This window comes from Lissotriton helveticus, chromosome 1_2 (assembly GCF_964261635.1).
Source record: "Lissotriton helveticus chromosome 1_2, aLisHel1.1, whole genome shotgun sequence".
In the NCBI taxonomy this organism is placed as follows: domain Eukaryota; kingdom Metazoa; phylum Chordata; class Amphibia; order Caudata; family Salamandridae; genus Lissotriton; species Lissotriton helveticus.
The window spans coordinates 17,217,562-17,243,241 of NC_136058.1; the positions used below are offsets into that span (position 1 = coordinate 17,217,562).

At 43.4% G+C, this 25,680-nt stretch overlaps 1 long non-coding RNA gene across 14 annotated transcripts in view; it reads left to right on the forward strand.

The window, feature by feature from the left end:
- LOC144807741 (uncharacterized) overlaps positions 1 to 25,680 on the forward strand; it is a 651,207-nt gene that overhangs the window by 329,368 nt on the left and 296,159 nt on the right. For 3 of the 14 annotated variants that reach the window (XR_013606410.1, XR_013606419.1, XR_013606417.1), the window contains one exon: positions 13,573 to 13,639. The exons of 9 other annotated variants lie outside the window; for them this stretch is intronic. This is a non-coding gene — a long non-coding RNA (uncharacterized LOC144807741). Of the gene's footprint in view, positions 1 to 13,392; positions 13,487 to 13,572; positions 13,644 to 25,680 lie in introns of all 14 variants that reach the window. 2 more of the 14 variants (XR_013606413.1, XR_013606411.1) reach the window with 2 other exon arrangements.

Sequence of the window (25,680 nt, forward strand, 5' to 3'; positions counted from 1 at the left end):
TTAGTTCCCAGGTATTATCCTGTGGCGTACCCTACATAGGGGAAGTTGTGTGTTTTGTGTGTTACGGGTAGTGCATGCCCCATGTAGTGGTGTTTCCGGGTAGTCCATGCCCCATGTAGTGGTGTTTGCGGGTAGTCCTTGCCCTATCTTTGTTCCCAGGCTTACTATCCTGTGGTGTACCCTAATTAGGGGAGGTTGCATTTCTTTTTAATCTCTGAGTTTCTACTTTGCGCTGCCCCCTGCTTTTGGTGGAGACTGTTTGTGCACTATGTTCTAGTCTAAGTCTACCTTCTTGTTACTCGTGGCCAGGGTTTCATGTTGGAAAGACTTTGTGCTGTGAATTTTTCATATCTTTATTGTCAGCACGTCTTTATCAGGGAAAGCTCTAGTTCTTTGCTAAGATTGTTTTTTTTTTGGTGAATTTTAGTGAAAGGAGTTTGCTCTTTTAGGGTTGTCTTGAGTGAATTTTGCCCCTATGTGTCTCTCTCTGTGTCTCCGTCTACACTCTCTTTCGTCCTAGGGTATTTACCCTGTGGTGTGGGGAAGTTTTGAGTGTGACCACTTAGCTTAGCTGTTTCGGTTCGTTAAGGGAGGGGGATGTGGCATATAGTGTTTAAATTACTTTTCTTTGTTCACATTTCTGCTTATGATACCTCATGCTAGTGTCATCTTTGAACATCTCTTTTGGTTCATTCTTGTACTTTTCTGCTGATGTTGCATTTGAGGTAGTTTGCCTATTGTGTTCTCTGTTCTGTTCCTATTCCATAAGGGAAGAGGATGTGTAGTAAATGTCCTCTCTTATGTTCTTCACTAGATAGACTGTACTATGTCATCTGTGACATCATAGAATGCCTGGGTGACTCTCTGGCTCACAGTGTCTCTCTCTACCTGGCTGTGGCAGTTGGTTAACTCAGGCTGAGCTCCTAACAGCTAGCTCCTGGTGGGGTCTTACTTCTGTATCTCATATCTTAGAAGGAACTTACAATAAAGGAACTTACATCTACAGTGGACTCTGCATCTTCCTTTACTACACAGGACATTACAGAATACAGTCAGACGGTTGGCAAAAACATGCAACGATTTCACTGACAGGATGGTGTAAGCTGAGACTCGTATCTCTTTGCTAGAAGACCAGATGCGCAGTTGCAGACATAAAAGCCAACAAAGATGATGTGAATGACAAGTTAGCTGATTTAGAAAATCGCCTGCGACATAATAATTTGCGCATTTTAGGTCTCCCAGAAGGACTTCAGGGGCAAGACACTCGAACATTTGTAGTTGAGTTGTTTGAGGACGCACTCCCTGAGTTGAAATAATGGAAGTGGGCGCAGGAAATTCAGCGGGTTCATAGATTTCCATTTCGACAAAGGCCAGCAAGGAGTGGGCAAGTGGTGCAATACCCGCGGCAATCCTGATTTCCCTTAATAAGTTCTTGACAAGGCGGGCACTGTATGATCTGCCCAGACCAGATAAGAAGACATCTGGTAAAGGTACGCAATTCTTTGTGAGACCCGATTACCGCCATTCCATGGTGGAAAAGAGATGGCAGCTGTGGCAGTTGATCACCCCTTTTCAAGCAAAAGGCCTACACGTGTTTTTACTCCAAACAGCTACTTTAAATACTGTCAATAAGCGACAGATACGTTTCTTTACTTCTGATGTAGCAACCAAAGAATACTTTCACTCTTTGGGTTGAGGATTATTATATAGGGATGGGTTGTGCATGCAATGATATGTTTTGATTTGGTTATTTTCTGTTATTTGTTTATTGGCGCTCCCTGCCGTACATATTTAAGGTTGCGGGAAAGGCGAGTACCAATTCGAGTAGCACAAGCTATAACATCGTTGGTATCTCGGCATCAGCATGGTTTTTTGCCTGGCAGAAGTACGGTTAATCATTTACATAGGGTTATTGCTCTACTAGATTATGCTACTACATTACAAAAGCATTTAGGTATAATTTTTTTAGATGCTGAAAAAGCATTTGACCGTGTATCATGGTCATTTTGTGGGCTACAATGCAAAAGATGGGGTTTGGTCCACAATTCTTGTTAGCACTACAGACCATGTATAAGCGCCCGCAGGCCAAAATGTGTACAATGGGGAAGGAGTCATCTTTTGTATATATAACTCGGGGCTCCCGGCAGGGATGCCCCTGTTGTCTCTACTTTTTGCCATCTATATTAACTCACTCCTGCAAATATTGGAGACTACCAATGGTATACAGTCTATGGAAGTGGGCCAGCACCAAGCGCGCGTTCTTGCTTATGCTGACGATATAGCGGTAGTAACATCTGACCCAGAAAGCATTGAGGGAGATTGAGAAGCAGACACAGCAGTTTGGGGCAGTTCCTGGATATTAGTTAAATATCTCCAAAACCCAAGTTGTTTGTACTGAGGGACTTTGCCCTGGTGAAGTACTTATTACACCAGAAGTAAGGTATTTGGGGATACAGATTAGGCTGTCACTTCAAGAGATAGTGGATGTGAATTGGGCAGATATATTAGGCGCAGCAAGAAGACAATTGGAAAAGGTTGAGTGTCTTTATTTATCAATGGTAGGACATTGTAATGTTTTAAAGATGTGTATACTCCCTAAGGCAATGTATTATTTACGGACGGTACCTCTTGAGCTGACACTAGCACAACTAACACAGCTTCAGTCTGTCGCAGATAGGTTTATATGGGGCTGGAAGAAAACTCAGCTCAATTTATCATGGCTGCAGATTCGAATGCCCGTCCGGGATTCAAACCTACTTTCCAGCCTGTAAATGACCCTGTAAACTACATTTCCCTATTGCAACAGCGCGTCCTTCGCGCTGCGTGTGACGTCACCGCGCGTTGTGCACGTTCGCACACGCCCCTTGCCTGACGCGGAAGCAGGCTGTGGACATACTCACCCCCCGGTACACCGAGTCGGCTCCTCCCCAAGATTGAGCTTAGAGGGACGACCGGTGTACCGACGGATAGGTGAGCTGCCTTGAGCTTTATGTTACTTCAGAACATGAATGGGTGTGCAGCAGCTGGGACAACAAATGAGTGCCTGGTAAAGATGATAGCACGCTAAATAAGCTGGGGTCATGAACGAGTGGATGTGGAAGCTGATAGCTCCATAGCTCCGACGGATAGGTGAGCTGCCTTGAGATTTATGTTACTTCATGATATGAATGGGTGTGCAGCAGCTGGGACAACAGATGAGTGCCTGGCTAAGCTGACAGCACGCTAAATATGCTGGGGTCATGAACGAGTGGATGTGGAAGCTGATAGCTCCATAAAACATACTCTCTGTAATAAGAGATGCATGCGGCCAGGTTGTTGGTTTTTTGGCATGTGTTGGTTGGCGCTAGCGGTGGCGCATGCTAAGACTGGTTTGCTTAGGAATACTAGCAGGTGTAATTTACATCGATGTTCGTGTTATTTTCTTCATAGTGCGGTGCATCCACTACCTGAGCTCGCGCCAGGTGAGGTGGGGCTTCTCCTTCTCATCGAGTGGGTGAGTGAATTCAAATGTGTATACTCACAATTTGGTGAGTGTTGACTGACTTAGACGGTCCATTTGCCGGCCAATAACTTTACTTGACTGGCATTACATTACTTTGTATGCATAACACTGCATGCTATTTGTAATGTTTTACATTGTACCCTTTTATCCTCTTATTATCTTTTAGTGACTTATATATACACTTTTCTTCTTATATTTAGGATGGGAAGATGATTGTACAGTAACCTACACTATCCAGGTGATATGGTTTATTTATTTTTTGATCCTTTTGATCTTATTTAGCAGTAGCACTAATGGTCCTGAGGAAGCAGCAGGAGATCTCGAGACTCACTGCAGAAACATGTCGACCTTACATATCTACTAAGTGGTTATTTGTTATGCCACTCATTTGCACTGTTTTTATTGATTTAGGAGTGTGACGGTGTTTATTAAAATTGTTGTCCCTGATCACGACCTAATTTTAGAACCCCTTTTCTTATTCTTTTCACAACACACTTTCTCTTTGCACTGCTATTCAGTACTCCACCAGACACGCCATTTCTCACATCTACATATTTGCTGTGGTTTTTCCTGGTACATGGTTTGTTATCAGCCAGTGCAGGTTTTTTCACCTTTAACAGCAATAGTCATATGTGTCAAAAGAGATCCCAGATGATGAAGGGCGGTCTCGATGGTGGACTGATGGGAACTCGTTTTTGGTAAACTTTTCCTTAGTATTCTGTATATTTGGGTACTTTGTTTGTTTGTGCAGACTCACTGTTGACTTATGTTGGTGTCAGAAAACTCAGCGTGCCTCAAAATATATGACGTAACTATTGGCACATAGGGGATGGGGAGTGCCGAATTTTTTATTATCTTGCTTGTTTTCTGCAGTATATGCAGTTCTTGGTGACCGGGGGTGAAATAAGGCTGTTTGAAGCTCCTAATATATACCAGATGTTATTTGGGACCCAGGCGAGTGAGGTTTTGCTTAAGTTTTACGGACCAAGCTATTTCAAAAGAACGCGATTCAAAACTGTATCTGCTGCATATAAGGAGTGGAGGTGGATGTGCAAATTTATATCTATAAATCGGGTTTGCTATTATACGCCTTTGGACTCCAGGGAAATATTTCCTTTGATATTTTGGGACGCACAGATGGCTATTTGGAGGGGCAAGGTGATACGATGCCTAGGGAATATCTATAGTGCTGGGGTAATTGTTTCCTTTTCAGATTTAGTCGGACAATACAAAATTGCCAAGAATGTTTTTTTTTTTAAATATTTACAAATTCAAGATTATATTAATAAACGTTGCAGATATCTCTCTATTATAACTAATGATTTATTAGAAGTCTTGAATAAAAGGGCCAAGATTGGGGCACTGTATGATATATTGTTGGTAACTCCGCGGGATGATATTGAGATGCATGAGGCGAAGTGGAGGGATAGATTTGGCAGTTCTGGCTCATATGTGCAACAATCACTGGATATGGCCAGTAAAGTTATACTGTCGGCAAACTTGCGCACCCTACACTACAAAACATTATTTAACTTATATCACACACCTGTCAAAATGATGAAGTGGGGTGGGCATTATGACTGGAAATGCTTTAGGTGTCAGGTGGAGAAAGCCAATAATGTTCATATATTTTTTGATTGTATAGCTTTAAATCAATTTTTTTCTGACATTGCACAATTTACATCGCAAACAAGAAGGGTTGATGTTCCTATTTCTAGAGAGATTATGTTAGTAGGCATGGAAGAAGTCATTGAACCCACACAGATCTGCTACCCTTTTCGATATTTCATATTTATGGCTATGGCTGTTGCTCGATTATGTGTTGCCTCTATGTGGTTGCAACCAGAGGCACCATCATATGAAATGTGGCGAGCTAAGTTTTACAATGTGTTTCACCTTGAATTTAGCCTGTTTCGCATCAAGTCTTTGCAGAAGAAACAATTAGGCATTAAAATTTGGCAGCCCATGCTACAACATATGGAGATGTCTATTTGAAGTTTTGCTGTTCATGATTGTCATTGATCTATTTCTTTTTTTTCCTCTTTGCTGTGTTTTATGATAATCATGTGTTGGGGTTTATCTGTAATCATGTAATCATGTAACATTCCTACATTACTGTGTTCGATGTATGATTTATAACTGTTATAAGCTATGAACAGAACAATAAATACATTTTTTTTTAAAACGAAAAAAGAACAGCACACCGAATAATGACTCTGAGATTGTGGAGGATTTATCCCACTCATCAGACTTTCCCCTTTCATCTTCTTTCCATCCCAGAAAAGATTATGGGGCTTGTATACAAGCCCCTTGCACCACCGGTACGTTACTTTCTCCCACATTAAAAGTGACAAACCAGCAGCACTTGGGGCTAGTAAATAAGCCCCTATGTTCAAATCTCTAACACCATGCAGGTGCTGCAAAGGATTCTTGAATCTACTCTAACGCTTCTAGAAAAGACAACTTTCAATTGTGATTACACTTTAGAAATTCCAACTGCAATATTAAAATATTTCACTAATCAAAATGCATTTACATTCATAGCAAATACTAATAATGAAGCAGGAGATCAAATAATTACAGAGACTGCTAGAGCAGTAATCAGTTCGAAATTCCCCAAAAAAGTAATGTGCAACTCAAACAAGCAAAATAAAATCAAAAGGAAGGAAGGGGTATGAGAAAGTAACTCCATTCGTAAGCTATTCTTAGAAAATTCAACAAACCAAGAGTTTAATTCTGATTTAGCCCCTCTTCCGTGTTTTCAAATTTTTAATATGCATTATATCTTTAGTGATAAAGCTTCAACAATAAACGAAGTCGCACTTTGAAGTAAGGAAACCGTAGAATTTCTAAAAGAAGGTTATGAAGAACAAACATTCATTCAAAGATTGAGATAGGTGATCACTCTATTAATGTAACTAGTAGAGTAAGCAGACAAATACCTTTAAAGACAGTTACTCAGGTAATATGAGCATTTATCAACCTCCCTTACCCGCAGAAGAAATACAAGCTGTGCTAAATTAGCACACTCCTGAAATTACGGTTCCCAAAACCTTTGACTGAAGGTAAGATATCTACTCCACATCAGTAAACTCAAACAGTGGTCGAACAAAGGTTGAAGTTATTTTTTATACCTTCAGAATTTTTGAGATAACTGATCTTTATAATGGGCTGCTAAATAGACAAAAGATTGCATAGCATTACTACGCAACTATCCACAATTGCACTCATTTAATTCATTAAAAAAGTTAGTTTTTTTCCAAAGAAGTATGATCTATCCATAGCACAGGTAGAAGTTTCTTCTAACTTGATTTCCTAAATTTTGTTAAAGGCCTTGTGAAAGGTTATACAATGTTTGTTTGATGTTGGAAGAATAAACCATGACTATCCTGCACACCAGCGTTTTGGTCAGGGACATGACAGAGAAGTTATTTTGTTGTTCTCTTTTCCTCATTCAAATGGCAATGTGTACAATAGGGGTTCTATTGATGCACTTACAATACATATTGACCAAGGAGGAAGACAAATAAAAAACCGGCCCATAACAGATAGAAAACATAGTGAGATTTCTTGATCCTTGCTTTTGAAGAATTTAAATGAAAGTTCATTGAATAATGTTTCTAAACTTCCTTTTTAGCGACTATCTGAAGATATTTTCCTGGAATTTAGCTGGTTTGGAAATAGACAAGCTAAATACATTGTTAAAATTGAATCCATCAATCATTTGCCTTCAAGAGACCTGGGGGCAGATATATCAACACATTTTTTAGTCGCAAACGCTGCGAATCGCAAAAAAGCTACATTTGCGACAAAAAAAGAGAAAAATGGTATGTATGTAAGAATTCGCATCGCAATGTAAGGAATCGCTAAATTTGCGATTCTTTAAGTTGCGAGACCACCTTTTCTGCGATTTTTTTTGCAATTTCTAATTTAGCGAGTTCTTTTGTTTGCGATATTCGCAAACCAGAAATCGCGAATTAAGAGATCGCAAAGATGTATGAAAAATTTGCAAATTACGAATTTGAGAAAATCGCAATTAACACCAACTACATGCAGGCGGTAATCAGTTTGAAAGTATAAAAAGGAACCCACAATGCAATGGAAAGTTCCAAAATGGCTGGACTATACATGATAGCCAGGAGGCTGCGTATCCATGCCCTTGCACAGAGGAGAAAGAGACAGGAGCAACTATTCAGACTGCACATCACGCTGTTCCAGTAGACAGAAGAGGACATCTATGACAAATACAGACTTTACCCACACACCATCTTGGATCTCATTAATGAATTGAAACCTTTTTTGGAGCATCCAACAGGCAGGACACAATCAATTCCTACCCATGTGCAGGTATTGTGCTCACTGCACCTTCTGGTTTGATGGTCTTTTCAAAGTGTAATAGCAGAGGTTGGTGGGGTGTCCCATAGTGCTCTTTCGTGCTTTTTACATGCCTTTCTGGATGCAATGATGAACAGGCTTCAACATCACATCTACTTTTCAAACACCCAACAAGCCTTGCAAGAAATAAAACTGGATTTTTACCAAATTGCACGTTTTCCACATGTGATTGGTTGCATTGATGGCACCCATATTGCCATCACATCACCAGCAGCTACAGAATATGTGTTTAGAAATAGGAAAAGCTACCATTCCCTCAACATCCAGATTGTGTGCCATGCCAAATACATAATCAATGATATTGTGGCAAAATACCCAGGCAGCACACATGACTCCTTCATTTTCCGACATAGTGGGATTCATAGACGTCTGAGTGCTGCACAGTTTGGAGAGGGATACCTGCTTGGTAAATGAATCTCATACATCCATCCATCCATCCATTAGTAAATTATCAAAGGAACATACACTCACTCTTACGTTTCTTCCATGCAGGTGACAGTGCCTACGCAGTGCGTGACTTCATCCTAACGCCACATTTAAATCCATCAAATGCAAGTGAGAGAAGATACAACAGGGCACACTGGTCAACGCACGGCTTCATTGAACGTACATTTGGAATTTTAAAAAGCCGTTTCGGTGCATACACAAAAGTGGAGGTGAAATGAATGAAATGAAATGAAATGACATGAAAGAAATCTTATAGTGCGCAACTAAGCCCGAAGGCATCAAGGCGCCTAACAACAAAACCATCAAATATGTATAAAGCAACTACGGGTACGCCCTAGCGAAAAGCCAAGTTTTCAAGGCCTTTCAAAACAGCAGAGCAGAGGGCCTCGATTTAATTTAACCAGGGAGAGTGTTCCATAGCTTGGGAGCAATTGTGGAAAAGGCCCTACCACCCCACTTGTTCCTGCGGAAGCGAGGTACCACAAGCAGATTCTTTGAGGAGGAACAGAGATCTCTCCCCGGTAAGTATGGTAGAAGCAGCTTCTTAACGCCCCCCGCACCTTTACCAGAGAGAGCGTTGTAGGTGAGGCAGAGGATTTTAAAAGTAATCCTTGATTCAATTGGAAGCCAGTGTAGGGCCTTCCTGGCTGCTGTTGCTGACGCTGATCTGGTGGCGTCCAGAACAAATTTGGCTGCCGCGTTTTGAGCGGTCTGAAGACGCTGTAGCAAGTTCTTATTCATACCCATATATAGTGCATTACAGTAGTCAAGTCGCGAAGCGACAAGAGCTACCACCACTTGCTTCCGCGCCTGAGGGGACAGATAGTGTTTTATTTTTCTGAGTATTTTAATAATGCCCCAACAGGTCGCAACCGTTCTGTTTACCTGCAAGGACATGGAGAGAGCGGGGTCAATCAACACTCCCAGGTTCCGCGCCGACTCCGTAGGCGTAGGACAGGCTCCCAGAGAGGGCGGCCACCAATCAGGCGACCAGATGTTCTGGTTAGGGCCAAACACCAAGATCTCAGTCTTCTCGCCGTTCAGTTTAAGTGAGTTGTGAATCATCCACAAGGAAACTGCTTCCATGCAGCTCCTAAAACTGAACGGCGACAAGTTCCCCAGATGGGAAAGGGACACCAAGATCTGTGTGTCGTTGGCATAAGAGACTACCTCCGTCCCAAAAGATCTTACAAGCCTAGCAAGCGGGGTCACGTAGATGTTGAATAGGGTCGGACTTAATGCCAACCCCTGTGGGACCCCGCATTGCACCGGTAGGGATGGAGATAAGAACTCTCCCAACTAGACCCTCTGCACTCTCTGGTCCAGGAAGGAGGCCAGCAGACTCAGAGCTGTCCCTTCCACCCCTATCTCCCTCAGGCGAGATGTTGAAACCGCGGGGGACAGGGTATCGAAGGCGGCTGTCATGTCCAAAAGGACCAGAATGGTGGTATGTCCCTGGTCTACCTCCATGCGGATGTTATTCAAAACAACCGTAAGGGCCGACTCGGTACTATGGTACCTCCTGAACCCATGCTGGGAATGATCCAGGAGACCCGAGGAGTCCAGAAAAGCCGCCAGATGTTGATTGAGATAGGTCTCCATCATCTTTGCTGGTGCTGGGAGCAAAGAGATGGGGCGGTAATTCTTAAGCACCTCGGGGTCGAGTGAAGGCTTTTTTAAGAGGGGCTTGACCACCGCACTCTTCCATTGGGATGGAAAAATGCCCTCTCTCCTAGCCCTATTCATGGTGTTCAACAAAGGGGGCAATAAACAGTCTCTGCGCTCCTTCAGAACTTTAAGGGGGCAAGGGTCAAGTGGAGACCCCGACTTTATCTTATTCAAAAGCAAATCAAGCTCCAAATACAATATAGGCGGAAACTCCGGCAAAGTCTGCGAAACGATGGATAGAGCCTCCTTCGCGAGCAGAACCGGAGAGGCGGGCGGGAGAGGAGTAGAGGATCTTTGTATCTCAAGATCCGAGTAAATGTCCACGATCTTTGAGTGAAAGAAACCAGCGATTTCATCGCAGAATTCCTGGGAACTTACAACAGGATCCGGCATCTGTAAAGTACAGGGCGTGTCCACTATTTTGAAAAGATCCCTAGAAGAAGAAAGAGCGACTGTCAGGTTAGCAAAGTACTCTTGCTTCACCCTGACAGTCTCCCTCTTATACTCCCTAAGGAGATTCTTGTGTTTATCCCTCTCCTTCATACTCCAGCTCTTCCGCCACACCCTTTCTTGCTTCCTGCAACCCTGTCTCATGAGCCTAAGAGGCTCCGAGAACCAGGGTGCCGAAGGTTTTTTTCTCGCAGAGTAGCAAGAGGACAGGGGAGCCAGCACATCAACTGCAGCTCTGATGGTATTGGCCAGTTCCGAAACGGCATGATTAACATCCTCAAAGAGATCAGCCTTATAGTTGTGCATCAATGGGGCCAGTGAGACACTCATGATTTTTCTGAGATTTCTCCTAGATGTGAATTTACTGGAAACCCCAGTCTTTGCCGGTGGCGGGGCAATGTGCAACTCCAGGGGGACCGCAAAGTGGTCAGACCAGGACAGTGGCACAGGCACCTCTATTTTTAGCCTGTCATCATTGGAAAATATCGCATCCAATATGTGCCCCGCCTGATGGGTAGGATGTTTGACCAATTGCACAAGGTCACATGCAGATAGTGACTCCAAAAGGGCCAAAGAATCTTTGGAGTCCCGATCATCTAGGTGAAAGTTTAAATCTCCCAGGACGGTCAGATTAGCAGATCCAAAATAGGGCTCTAAGATTTCAAGAAGAGACTTGCAGAAATCTGTCCTGGGCCCAGGGGGTGTATACACCAAGATGCCAGCAAAAGGAACGGCCTCTGGGGATTTAATAAGATACTGAAGGGCTTGGAAAGAATCAGAGGGCCTGGAAAGATGGATAGTATGGCAAAAATAAGAAGTTTTAAAAAGAATACCAAGGCCACCTCCTCTACGCCCCACTCTATCCATTCTAGCTAAAGAGTACCCTTCTGGAACAGCTTCAACCAGGTTCGATCCCGAGGACTCCGTATCCCAAGTTTCGGTAAGAAACACCCATGTGGGTTTCCTTGCTGTAACAAAATCCCAAAAGGCGATGTTGTTCTTCACCAAAGATTTAGTATTGATCAAGAAGCCCAGTTCCTTCCTGGGAAGCACCATAGGGGAGGAGGCAGTAGAAAAGAGAGGTCTAGAAGAACAGGCTGTCGGAGGCTTGTCATGAGTGCTGAAACAGTTGCAATAGAAGGCTTCTCGAAGAGTGTCCGGGGAGCAGGAAAAGTGGCATGGAAACCAAGCGGGTCTCAGACAAATAAGATCCTGATGGGAGTATAGAGGTTCTGCCCTGGGGAACATAACCAAATACGAGCCACGTCCAGAATAAGCCCGTCCTTAGCGCGGACCGGCGCAGACGGGCTGGACTCTGGCGTGACTCCGGCGTCACTACGGCGAAAACGCTGCGCGTAGAATGGTCGCTTTATATGCAGGTCAGCGTGTCCTTGTGACAGCTGGTCTGCTAGCCCAAATGGCGCTGCCAGGCGTCCAAAACTTCCCCCAAGATGGCGGCCAAAGTCAGAGGTGAATCCGGGGACCCGCCAAAACGCGGTGCTCAACAATTGTAGTGCAAGTGAGAGGACGACGCGGGACCTAAAAGCAAGGTAAATAAAAAAATTAATTAAATAAAATACAAAACGGGAATAGTTAAAAAACGCTGTCGCGTTAGTAGCTGGTATGCACCTGTAGCGCGCTGTTGCTGTTAGGTCAGGCGCACAAGTATTTGCTAAGAGGAGAGCCCACCTAGAATGCCCCCCTTATATGCAGGTCAGCGTGTCCTTGTGACAGCTGGTCTGCTAGCCCAAATGGCGCCACCAGGCTTCCAAAACATCCCCCAAGATGGCGGCCAAAGTCAGAGGTGAATCCGGGGACCCGCCAAAACGCGGTGCTCAACAATTATAGTGCAAGTGAGAGGACGACGCGGGACCTAAAAGCAAGGTAAATACAAAAATAAATTAAATAAAATACAAAACGGGAATTGTTAAAAAACGCTGTCGCGTTAGTAGCTGGTCTGCACCTGTAGCGCGCTGTTGCTGTCAGGTCAGGCGCACGAGTAGTTGCTAAGAGGAGAGGTGCATTGCAGTACAGTCCAGAAACATGTTGTAAGATTGTAACTAGCTGCGCAATGCTACATAACATGGCAATGAGAAAAGGCACAGACATTGAAAAGAGTGACTCTGACACATCTGATGATGATGCCATACCTCCACCTAGAAGGGCAACAACAGGAGTAGGAGCAGCGGCTGGCCGGCAGGGATGGTCTGAGATAACACAAAATTACTTTTAGGTAAGACAAGTACTCTCACAACATATCTCGTTTTTTTCAGGTGATGTGTTTAATCACAAATCAGAAACTTTACTTTTGAGAAAACCTATGACATGTTACTGCACAGTCATGCTACTGTCTCATTAACTAAAAGTACAGCCATATGTGATAATGCACAAATGGGAAAGTAGTGCAATGCACATGGTCAGTTTTTGCGGTGGTGGCTAGGTGCAGGGAGGTGTTCAGATTCCATGCTCTCCATCACAGGTGTAGTACCAGCATGTCTTCCACTTCTGCGCTGCATTAGTTGTGAAGTTGGAGTGGGGCTGTGCTACTCCTGCTAGAGGTGTCCTCACTGCCTGTAGAAGCCATAAGTGCGCTGGCACCCGAGTTGGCAGTTTGTAAAATTTCAACAGCACATGTAACCTTATCCAGGCCTTTGGCAATATTTTGAGTGCATTTACTCACCTCCCCCTGCATGTTGATGCTGCGCCTAGTAAAGTTAGATGTAACGGCGGTTAATGGCCTTTGTATAACCATGCATTCTTCCATGTGCACGGTGAGCAGCCCTGTTCCTAGATGTCTCTGTGCGTTCAAGTGTCATGCACAGTTTGTCAATTGCAGCTGCCATACACTTCATGCCCTCACCCATGCTTTGCTGGTTATTGTTGAGTTTTGAGCGCTGTCTATTAATTGATCGTAGTGCCTTATGTTGCAGGCGCTGCACATCAAGCATATCCTGCTCTAAACTAGCAAAGACTGTGGGTGTTTCTGGATGAACACTGCTGCTCCTGGATCTTTCAAAACTATATGTACGTGGTCTTCTTTGCGTTTGTTGTTAGACTTTTCTATCAACAGGGACCACTGTATCAAGGCCACTGTCTCTTGTATCCCCTAGATGGTCAAGGTCATCTTCCAAAGGAGGTAGAGGGGCTACATGTCTGCGCTTCCTACGCACAATTGGAGTAGGTAAATTCTCATCACTACTTTCTCCTTCTGCCCCAGTACCAACATGGAGTGGTGATTCATCGCCCTCTGTGTGATCCCTTGATGCCCTTGATTGTGTTGTGAATGTAGAGTGAGACATATGAGTTTGTGTTTTGCTGTGCAACTTGAAACAAATAAAGGTTTTTGATTTTAAATTCTGACATTATTCACACTTTAATTCTAACTACCAACAACACCACAATGTGGGCCTGTGTTTTATTGATGTAAGATTAAAAAACTCCTTCTAAAACTACAACTCCCATGATGCATTTCTATATTTATGTTAAGAAGTGTACCAGGACTTAGAAATTCCTTGCACTAAGTACATATATCAGAACTGTGTCCATGCATTAACCACTAATTTGGGACTTTGTCACATGCATCTTACTTTGAACACTTTGTGTAGGGTCAGAGCTGTCAATATCGGCCACTCCACTCACACTCTCAGACAGGAGAGTAGCCTCCACAAGTTCTTCGTGTGGTGTAGGTTGCTCTGCTGTGGAAGGTCCACCTCCAGTCTTGTGTGCCTCCTTTATCCTTTCAGCCACCCTTTCTTTTGATCTCCGGCGCATGTCATATCATCTTTTACGGTTGGTGACTCCCACTGCATTCACTTTTTGCTGTATATCCAGCCAGATCTTCCTTTTTCTGGATTCAGGTACTTTTAATGTTTTTTTTCCCAAAAAGCAGTTCATGGCTGCACACCATCTCCTCAATTAAGATTTCCTGCTCCTTTTCTGAAAACGTATGTTTTCTTTTTCTTTTTTCACCAGCCATTCCCTCCTGTGGGCTCTGGGACTCCATTTCACAGCAAGCAAGTCTGTTCAGCCTCAAAACACTCTTCCAACTGCCACTGGGTGTGGCTCAGGCAAGCAGGTGCAGATAATCACTCCCTCTTCCTGGTTGTGATGTCATCAACCTGCTCCTGCTTTGCAGATTCCCAATTTTTGTGATTTCTTAATTTGCGAATTTCGCAATTTAAATCGCAAGGGTTTCTGAGAATTTTTAAATCGCAAATTTCATCATACATCCCATTTTGCGAATCGCAAAATATCGCGATTAGAGATTCGCAAAACCCAATCTTGATACATCTGCTGTTCCAGTGCAGAGTTTCGGAAGGGCTATATTAGGTATAGTCTCACTATCATTGGAAATTTTAAATATTACCTCTCCCCTGCAGCAATATCTGGTGTATCAAGATTAAATGACCCAAATCAAGTTTTTATAATGTAGATATTTTATTTTTATTTAATATCTATGTTCCTTCTGAATTAGAATACAGCCCCCTTTTAATTGAGACCTTTTAATTAATATCATCTATCTTTGAGTCAAAAGAAAGTTCTCAGATGGAAAAAAAGGGTAATGTGAAAAATTAAAATGTTGCACTAATAGCCCGTAAAATATGGAACTCTATGAAACCTGGACCATTCCTGATACAGTATCTCCTCCCAAAGCAATGGCAGACAAATGAGGGAGAAAGCTATTAAATGTGATTCTAGATGGGAAAATAGATAGGGATACCCGGCTTCCTGTACAAGAAAGGGAATTTTTGAATTTTCGATAATTTATTGTATTATGGTCAGTTCTGACTTGTTTAAGAACTTCTTGTTACTTCAAACTGAGTTTGTGTAAGGTAGCAACTCTGCAATATTAAATTTGAAGCTTGAATTGCATCTAAAGCATTGCCTTCTTGCTCACTAGCTGAAGGAAATTACTTTACCGTCATAGCCTTGAACCAAGGTCAGTTTATTTGGAATTCAACAACATTACCATGATAAATAAAATAAGCTACCTCTTTTTGGGAACAACGCACACCAGAAGAAGAAATTGCCTCCAATTACTGAAAACTATTTTGCAGATGCTGTAGAAGAGTTTCAGTGAGTGTCCAAACCCTGTATGGAAAATGTATCTCCCTCTTAAGATCCCAAAGATGCATAACTTATGTGTAAGCTGAATAAGCTTATTCTGCAGCATTTGAATTTTCGGACTCTATAGGTAAAGAAATTCAAGTTCTGTGCTATACAAGAAGAAACACACGTTCAGCACAAAACAGAAAATATGTTGAAAAAAGTTGGTTGGATCTTAAAGAAACAGCCAAACCGAATAATCAGAAAATATTTTGGCAGCTCACAGTACATTTTAAAGGCAGTAAGAAAAGTCCTACAGTGATACCCATTCCCTTATCAGAAAGGATTTACTATTTCCCTGAACTTTATGCACATAATGCAGTTTCAAATAAACATGTGGAGCCTCAAATAAAACCTCTGGATAAAAAATTGTTTGAAATATACATAAGGAAACAAAACATTCTGCAGCAGTGAGTTTGGATAGGATTCCAGTAAAAGGATTGAGGAAGGGCTGAGAAGTTTGGAGAAACCTTTTCCCTTTTGTTATCGATCAGGAGAAATTCCAAATTCATGGACAGGGAACAGACCTTCCCTTTGGAAGAAATTAGTCTGCTTGTGGACTCCTACACATTTATTAAGACTGATACACATTTCTACTTGGTGTAAAGTTTCAATGGGTGGGAATAAGGAATTGACTCCTATGATTTTTACAAAAATTAATTGAAACAGGGTTGTATTTTAGCTCCTCTTTTGTTTTTTTATTTATCTTAGGAATCTACCTGCTTGTTTTATTAACACTAGGAATTTTCCTCCTAAAATAACTTTTCCAAATGTGCATGCCTTTCTGTATGCCACTGATATTGTCATGTTTCACCTTACTCCGATTGACCTTCAGTGAACTTATTTAAATGAGCTGAGAATATTTGAAAAAATATATATCACTGTCTTGCTTCGCCTATCAGATAATACAGATTCTCCCACATGGTGGCTCAAACACATGGCGAAGCAGGAGACATAAAACCCAAACACCTAGAAAAGGGTTTTATTTTACCAAATGCAAAGACTCTCTTTTTACAAAAAGGCTTGGGGTTTATTTATTCAATGCTCTCTGACAAAAAGGCTTTCCCAGATGCCAAATGCACAACATTCAAATACACATAAATATATATATACATATTTATATGCATGCAATAATAACACACTTGATGAATGCAACAGTTAAATGCATGAATATTACTTATGAATAAACAAGCAGCAAATAATATGAGATAAGACTCAAGTGAATATACTGGACATTCTGCAAGAGATCAGAAAGGTATATACACTGAATCACAAAGAAAACACCTCAAAGGATCAAAGCCACTGGCCACACATCACAATTGCAATAATCAAAACTCAAACACCTCAACTGACCACAGCCCCTAGACCCACACAGCACAATGGCACTAGTCAGAAACAAATCACCTCCCCTGATCATCCACGTGACATCCTTGCCAATTCGCACTGGGGGGTCTGTTCACAGCTGGGTTGGACTCTCAACTTGGACTCAGGTTCCATTTGTCTTACAGCAGTATGTCTACTCTGTAAGTGAGGTATCAACTCAGCTGTCAACAAACCTCAACTTTATAGTCTCAAAACACACACTAGAAGGTTTGACACTCTTCCTCCATGTGTCAAAGGGTTGTTACTAGGAGTGACGAGCTTCCAAGCAAGCATTCCATGGCAAGAAGGAATTCCCATGTCGCCTCTACATTCCCGCATGTTCCAGCCTTCATCTTAACAAAGCTCACAAAAGCCTTCCAGTGTACATAAAACAATATCTCACAAAAATAATCCTTGAACGTGATTAACCCAAACAACTTGCAAGCGTGATTGTCACTGCATTTTATCAATTTAGATAGTTTGAAAAAAAAAATGTAACCTACACCTAGTCCGCATGCATGGAATCGTTAGTATTCTAGAATTAACCATTCAATTAATATATCCATATTGATGATAAGTATCCCTTCAGTAGATATGTTTAATTGATTTCCAGCATCTAACTCTCTTTCCGTTGGATATCATCTGGTTCCAGGGCAAAAATGATATCAATGATGCTCTCATCTTTATTTCGAGATGTCCAAGATATACCTACTGGCATTACCTGCCGATACTCCATTCTTCCATGTTAAGAAGCTTTTCTTTTTCTACTCTGTTTTTACATATTGCATGAGGTAATGTCATTTCATTGAAGTAACCCGATCTACACAGTTTACTTGGGACAGAAAATATCGCCTTTTTATGTGTGTAAGGCTTCATCACACTTACCTGGCTATCTTAAATATATGATGGAACTCCTTGGATCTTATTTTTTGATATTCAGTCTTGGTGACTTTTCACATTGGTTATTGGATCCATTCCTTTTCTTCTTCACATTAAACCAATTTCTTTTCTTCCCTTTTTTTCCGAAGTAACCGACAGTCCCATTGTGACATGGGGCTTATTCTTAACTTCTCACTGTGGCATGTTTTTAAACACATATAATCATTTTAACATGTCTGATCTATCACTAGACAGAGAGGATCTTCAATATGTGTCCAGATTTGTATACATGTTTTTTCAATTTATATTTTTTTCCTTTTAGACTCATATGGCTACCTGATGAAGGTGTCCCGCCGAAACAAGCATAGATTCTAATTATGTTAGCCATAATTATTTTACTTGGAACTTTGTTATACATTTTGTATTTGATTTATCTCATTTGATTCTAATTATGTTACAGTAAAGGGGGTGGTGATGGACACAGTTTTCCGAATTAATGCAGAACACTCCTACCCAGTCAACAGATCAGGGCTTGATCCATCACCGTTTTTTAGCTCACTGCACCATCCCAGTTCAGAACCTGGCTATATGCAAATTAGTCTGTCCCTGGCCCAGTGCATCATGGGAACAGGGCAGACCAAGCTACCAAGCCAATTCTTTCACTGGAAAGGAAACAAGCTTCCGGGGACCGGTTTCTGGCATTACAGCCGTCTTCGGCCCGGCTTGCTAAATTTTGTATTTGATTTATCTCATTTGATTCTAATTATGTTAGCCAGAATTATTTTGCTTGGAACTTTGTTATAAATCCTGTATTGGTCTATCTCATTTGTATCAAATCTGGTCAAGTCTTTATATTGCATTTTGAATGTATTTTGTCAATTATGGAATGTTATGTCTCACCAATTTTTGATTAGTCTCTTATTTTGAAAGCATCATAAAAATATATCAAAACATCTTTTTACATAAAAAATTAATAAAAGGATATATTTTTGAATAGCAAGTGCTTTTATGAGTATACCTCGAATAAAGCTATTTGGAAATGGAATAGCAATTGTTCTCTTCTAGTCACATGTTGTTTTTTAGCATAGATCCACTTTGTATTTGTTTTTCTAAATATTTATTTACAAATAACAGAGTGAAAACATACAATTACTGAAGTGGTGTTTTTTCCCAGACACTAGAAAATACACCACAATTTTTATACAAAGGTATCAAAGCATTAGCCCTCATAGGTGTGAAAATAATTTACAGTTCTTCCAGTAGACAACATTGTAGAGCACTTTTGGGCATCTATTGAGCAAAGATTTCTTCTATTTTCTCTTATGTCCTTGAATATATACTACGAGGGTCGATGTCAGTCCGGAGCATACAAATCACAGGTGGACAATGCATCAGAAACTGTGCCCAGTATTGAGTGGTGTTCAAACACCACGTCTACTGCAAAATGATGGTTCTGACCCATTGTGAGGCTCTTGTCAACAACAGACTCAGTGGCAGTTCTTATGTTAAACTCTCTGAACTATTTCATCTCCTAATGAAGCAAAGGAACCAGGAGGTAGCCAGACAATATTTGCAGTTGCTCCTAGCAGTCAACCTCTAAATGATGTCCTTAATCTTATGAATAACCATCAAAAAATTTACCATAAAGACAGGGGCGCCTCTTCTGTTAAGGTGGAGGAGCATCGCCCCACTGCACTTTGAGCAGGAAAAATGTAATGATAATAACGTACTTATTACCTTTTTTTTTGCAGGTTCAGGGCTGTGTTAGGGTGGGGCTGGTGGCACAGGGGGAGGAGTGGTTTTCATGCTACAAGTGTGCATGATTGCTTCGCCAGCTGTCTTGGCCTGGTCAAACAGTCATCTGCACTTTGCATGTTCCCCACTAGGCTGTATTACACAGCCTGATGGGGAACATGCAGAGGCCCCCAGTCCCCATCTGGGCACCGATCCACTGAGCTCAGACCAATCAGAATGCAGCATTTCAGTGTTGTAATTGGCTATTGTGTGGCTGGGTGCTTCCTGGTTTCGGGACAGAGAAGCGGAGGAAAGACGTGGAAAAGATAAGTGGAATTTTTACTGTCCCCTCTGAGATCCCCAACTCTCCACCCTCATTCCCACTCAGTCGCTACTGCATAAAGAGTATCCAAGTTCTGTCCAACACACTAAAAAAAAACCTATGCAGGGATGTACATCAGAAGACCGAAGTTCAACAGCTGGTAAACTAAATTAATGATTTCCTAATTATGTAGATTTTAAATATTTTTGTTCTCATTTAGCCATTAGTTAATTGATTTTTTTTTTATCAATTGGGTTCTTTTTTAAAGAGATTTTAAATTAATTGAATAGTTTTGGGTGGATGATAATGAGTCAATGGTTATGAAAATAGATGGAGGAGTGATTACTTGGATGCATGGCAGAGTAAGTTCTTGGATGGATGAAAAAGTCAGTGCATGGATGGATATAAGGATGGCTGGATCAATCAGTGGGTGCATGAATGGATGATGGGTGCAAAAACAAGTGTGGAGGCTAGTTTATTGTATGGTGTAATAACAATGTTTGGTGTTGAATAAGCATGGGTTGAAAATTCGTTCCGCTCGCGAAATTTGCGGATTTTTGGCAATTTCGCGTTCTGCGAATCGCGCAAAATTGCCAAACAATCCGCAATTCGCAAGTTTGCAATTTTTTTTTGCTTGTTCGCGCTTCAAAAATACAATCTTGCGCGCTGCATTGACTTACCTTGATTCTGAGTTTGCCGAGTTGTTTTCCTCCCATGAAGAAGATGGTCGCGGCCATTAACAATGCCAGCACAGACATATCTGAGGGGTCTGAGTTATCTGAAATGTTCTGCTGGAGGGCTATCTGCATCTTTTCCAAGCTAACTGGGGATGTCAGCACTTTCCCTCTTTCCAGCTCCTCCTCACTTACTCCTCCTACTGCCCCTACTCCATCATCAAGTACTGATTTTATATTCGACTGTTGTAGAGACTCTGCATCAGTCATTTCTGCAGTCCTTTGCTTAACTACTCCCTCTTCTTCTTCTGTATCAGTTGCCAAAACCTGGAAGGGATTTTGAGTTTCATGCACGGACCAATCTTGTACCTCAGGGACGTTAGATATACACTGTGCTGATTCTGAAGCTTTATCAGGGACGGTATCCTGAACTGACATTGTGTGGTGAGGTTTCAAAACAAGAACTTTAGGGACGGGCTTGAAATATGTATTAAGTGATGGGGTAGTAACTACCTTGTTTTCAAGTCCCTTTTGATTCCCTTTCTTTATATCTTTTTTTATAGAGTGCTCTCCTATCTTGATATTTTTGGTCTCCTTAGTAAAGCACTTCTTGTGATTCTTTTGTAGCTTTTTACCCAGCGCAGGTTCATTAACATCTGCTTTAGTGCTTCTTAGTAAATACCTTGGGCGCCCTGCCGACACTTTTTTAGTTCCTCCCTCACTCCACGCCTGTTCCAGGCTAATGTCAGCTGGAGATAATGTCTGAGTGTCTCCCACCAACTCCTCACCGCCTTTTACCTCCACAGACTTAGCCAAGGGCTCCTCTCCTCTCCCCCGACCTCCACTTGTTCGCATCCCAGTTCTGGCAATCATTCGGCGTCCTCTGCCGATTTCCACAGCCGCCCTCCCCCAGCACCCGCTCCGCGGACCTGCCGGTGGACGCGACTCCTCCTCGTTCTCCGCCCACAGCTGCACTGAGGTCTCCAGCCCAGCCGCCGCCATACGCTAAGAACTGCCGGTAAACAAGAAAGCCTTGAAGTCCCAGCGTCCTTACGACAAACACTTCCAGCCACAGCCCATATCGTCACAGAAGTAAGCGCTCTCTTTTAATCTGCGCGCAATATCATCCGCTACCGAAATCACCTCTAAACGGGCACCGCCGCCGCTCCTGACATCCGCGACCTGCTAGCTAGCCGGCCGCCATGTTTTCCCCACTCCCTCGCAAAGCCTTATTCCTTGGAGAGGGATATCCATCTGGGCTTCGAAGCCTCAAAGAAAAATCAGGAGCGTATAAGTGCCACATGTAGCCTGTTAGAAGATAAACTGGATAAACTGAGTACTCGTACAGTTGTGCTGGAGTCAGAGATGAAAGTGATGCTGGGGAGATTTTTGGATAATCGTAAGAAATAGAAATTATAAAATGTAAAGAGCGAGAGAATGATGAGAGAGTTGAGAGATTAGAAAACATGCAAAGACGCAATAACTTGAAGATCTTAAAATTACCAGAAGGGAAGGATGGGTCAGATATAAAAAGCTATGTAGTACAACTACTAAAAAGGAGTTACAGCTAGAAGAGACAGAAGAAATGTTATTACGAGACATTCAGAGGATCCATCGCGATCCCTTCCGACTGAATCCAAGTCGCTCTAAACCTAGAAAGATACTAATTAATTCCTTTTTCTTTTTTTTTTTTTGAAAAACCTTTATTTGCAAGAGACAAATAAAAACAAAGATGTGCCTACAACCCTCTGGGCCGGCCGGTGCAGCATCTCAAAACAACGGTAAGGTACACAGCTCATCAGCCGACAACCGGGGGTCCGGCAGCCATGGTGCATGACATCGATCAATCACAAAACGACAGGATATAAAGAGGTTTCATTTTTTTTAAAACAACTAAACAAACGAAGAAGGAAAAAGACAAGGCTATGCCCAAGTTGTTACGTCCGTTTCATGAGATGCGGGGCGAGTCAGACCTAGAACAATAGGGAAAGACGGGAGAATCTACAGAGGATAAAAGAAAAAGGGAGGGGGGGAGAGGGGGGACCCAGCGCCAGTGGTCTAACAATAATACAGCACGGGAAAGAGCCGAAACACACAGCTAAGGGGAACAAGGAGTATCAGGGGGATCAGTGAAAGGGGGGTCGCAGACATCCCCATGGAACGAGTTCCATTGGCCCCATATCCTACCCCATTTTTTGGGCCTGCCACGGGAGACATACACAATCTTTTCCTTGAACATGCACCAGTCCATACTATCTTCCCACCCGGAGACCGATGGAGCCCTCTGAGATCCCCACAATTGTGCAATGTCCCTCTTTGCAACCATGTTCCCCAACGTCACTCATTGAGTCTGAGCAACATTACAATCAGTCGGCTCCCATACATTCAAAAGACAACGCCGGGCTGCAGGCAGCAACTGAACAAGCGTAACTTCACTCATCACCGCATACACTCCATTCCAAAAAGATACAACCTCCGGACACTCCCATATAATATGGAGGAAGGTAGCAAGCATACCACAGCCCCGCCGACACAATCCATCCTCTGAAAAACCCATATGCATCAGTCTGGGACCCGTGACATAGACCCGGTGTAGAATTTTCAGCTGAACGAGTCGCAGACGCGCCGGAATCGCAACCTCCTTAGGAGAGGATATCGCGGCCTGCCAATCCTCATCATCCAGCTCCAGTCCGTCATCAGTCCAGGAAGTACGCAGATGAAGAAGCAAATCCGACCGGGTATTAATAAGTTTCTTATATATAAGAGAGATAGTGCTGTCCGGCACATGTCCGTCCAGCACCCTGTCTTCCAGGGGGGAGCTCTCCGGGATGGCAGACCCAGCCGGAAAAACCGACCCAATGGCATGACGAACCTGAAGGTACCGGAAAAACTCCGAATCAGTCAAACCATATTCCTGTTGCAATTCAGCGAAGGACTTAACCCTGTCCTTAACCCAGAGGTCATCCAACTTACTGATCCCGATGAGGTCCCATATATCAAACCCTTTTGAGGTCCACAACTCACCCAGCCTCTCCGCGTCAAATAGAGGGGTCGCTCTGGTCAGCCTATCTGTCCATCCGGTAGCCGCGGTCGCGCTGCCCCATACCCGCACCGCCACTTCAGTGGGTCCCGTCAAGTTCTTCCTAGCACCCCGAGAATAGAACGCCCTGTAATAATTTCCCCCGGGCAAGAGCCACCGGTCCATTTCATAAGCAGGATTCGGAACTGGACCATACATAGCATGATTCACAGCACTCAGTTGAGATGCCCAATAATACCGTCGTATATCAGGTAACGCAATGCCCCCATCATACCAGGGTAACGTGAGCTTAGCCAACGCAATACGAGGCCGGCCAGCCCATACCAGCTTCCTTTGGAGGCCCTCAATTTCGCGGAAATAGCTAGCCGGCACTAGATCAAGTGTGTTTTGCACAGCATATAAGAACCGGGGAAGAGACATCATTTTAAACAGGGCCGCCCGTCCCAGAGGGGGGTTAAGGGCAGATTACACCAAGCCGCGACGTCCGACCGAAGTCGGGCGAGTGGAGGCAACAGATTCCGATCATAGCGCAACACAGGGTCAAGTGAAATATAAATACCCAAATACTTAAAACCCTCGGTGCGGACCGGGATCGGGCACACTTGGGGCAAAGAGAGAGGGTCACCGGTAAGCGGGAAAATACAGGATTTGGACCAATTGATAACCAACCCAGAGTTACGTCCAAAGGAACGCAGGACATCAAAGAGGACTCCCAATGACTTACGGGGGGACGTCAAATACAACAAAATGTCGTCGGCATATAATGAAACACGGTCTTCAAAATCAGGGGACCACTGAATACCCTTCAAGGAGGGTTCCCACCCGAGCCAGGCGGCCAGCGGCTCGAGCGCGAGGGCGAACAACAGCGGTGACAAAGGACATCCCTGCCTCGTGCCTCGCCCAAGAGTGAAGGGCCTTGAAGCTCTACCATTTACCACCACCTGCGCCAACGGTTGCTCATACAGGAGTTTAACCCATGCAATAAATTTCGGGCCAAAACCAAACTTGGCGAGAGTAGCCCACAAATACGGTTACTCAACCGTATCAAAAGCCATCGAAGCATCAAGAGAAACCAAGATGGCCGGCTCACCAAGAGATACTGCCCTCGCTATGACGCCATGCAGTCGACGAAGATTGAGTGCAGTATTACGCTGGGGGATAAAACCGGACTGATCAGGGTGAACCAGTCCGCTAATCACCGTGGCTAGTCGGTTTGCCAGTAGTTTCGCCAATATCTTGGGTTCCGCGTTCAAAAGCGAAATCGGGCGATACGAGGAACAGCACTCACGGGGTTTGCCGTCTTTATGAATGACCACAATAGAGGCCAGCCTCTGGTCTCTAGGAAGACAGCCGAGGTCACGCGACGCCGCAAACATACGCAGCAGATACGGCGCCAATTTATCCGGGCATAGCTTATACAGCTCGACCGGTATGCCGTTAGGGCCCGAAGCCTTTCCCGAACGAAGAGAGCGAATAGCGAGCGCGACCTCATCGATGGAGAAATCAGCCTCCATAAAAACCCCGTCTGATTCCGCGAGACTGGGCAGCTCAAGGTCACGAAGTAGCAAGCGCGAGTCCTCCTCCGGCAAGCCCGAAACCGGCGCATACACAACCCGAAAGTGCTGGGCAAACACCTCAACTATCTCAACCGGGTCCACGACTCGCACTCCATCAACTCTCTCAACCACAGGCACCACACGATTCAGTCTGTCTCGCTTATCCAGCCATGCGATCAACTTCCCCGCTTTGTCACCCACGTCGTACAGACGCCCCTGTTGCATACGATGCAGTGCCTCAGCCGAGGTAGTAACCAAGGCTCTGTAATCAGATTGCTTAAGAGCCAAAACATGCAGCGTCTCAGGCGTAACCTCAGCTTCCAACCGCTCCTCCAACACAGTAATCTCAGACTCCAATCTCACCACCTCTTCTTGTGTGCGCCGCTTCTTGTCAGCAATTAGGGATAAAGTCTGACCACGGATAACAGTTTTATAGGCCTCCCATAAGGAGACTGGGGAAGACACCGATCCCTCATTTTCAGCAAAATAAAAATTCATGCATTTGACCACCTCTGCTCTGATCTTAGGGCCCCGAAATGCCATGG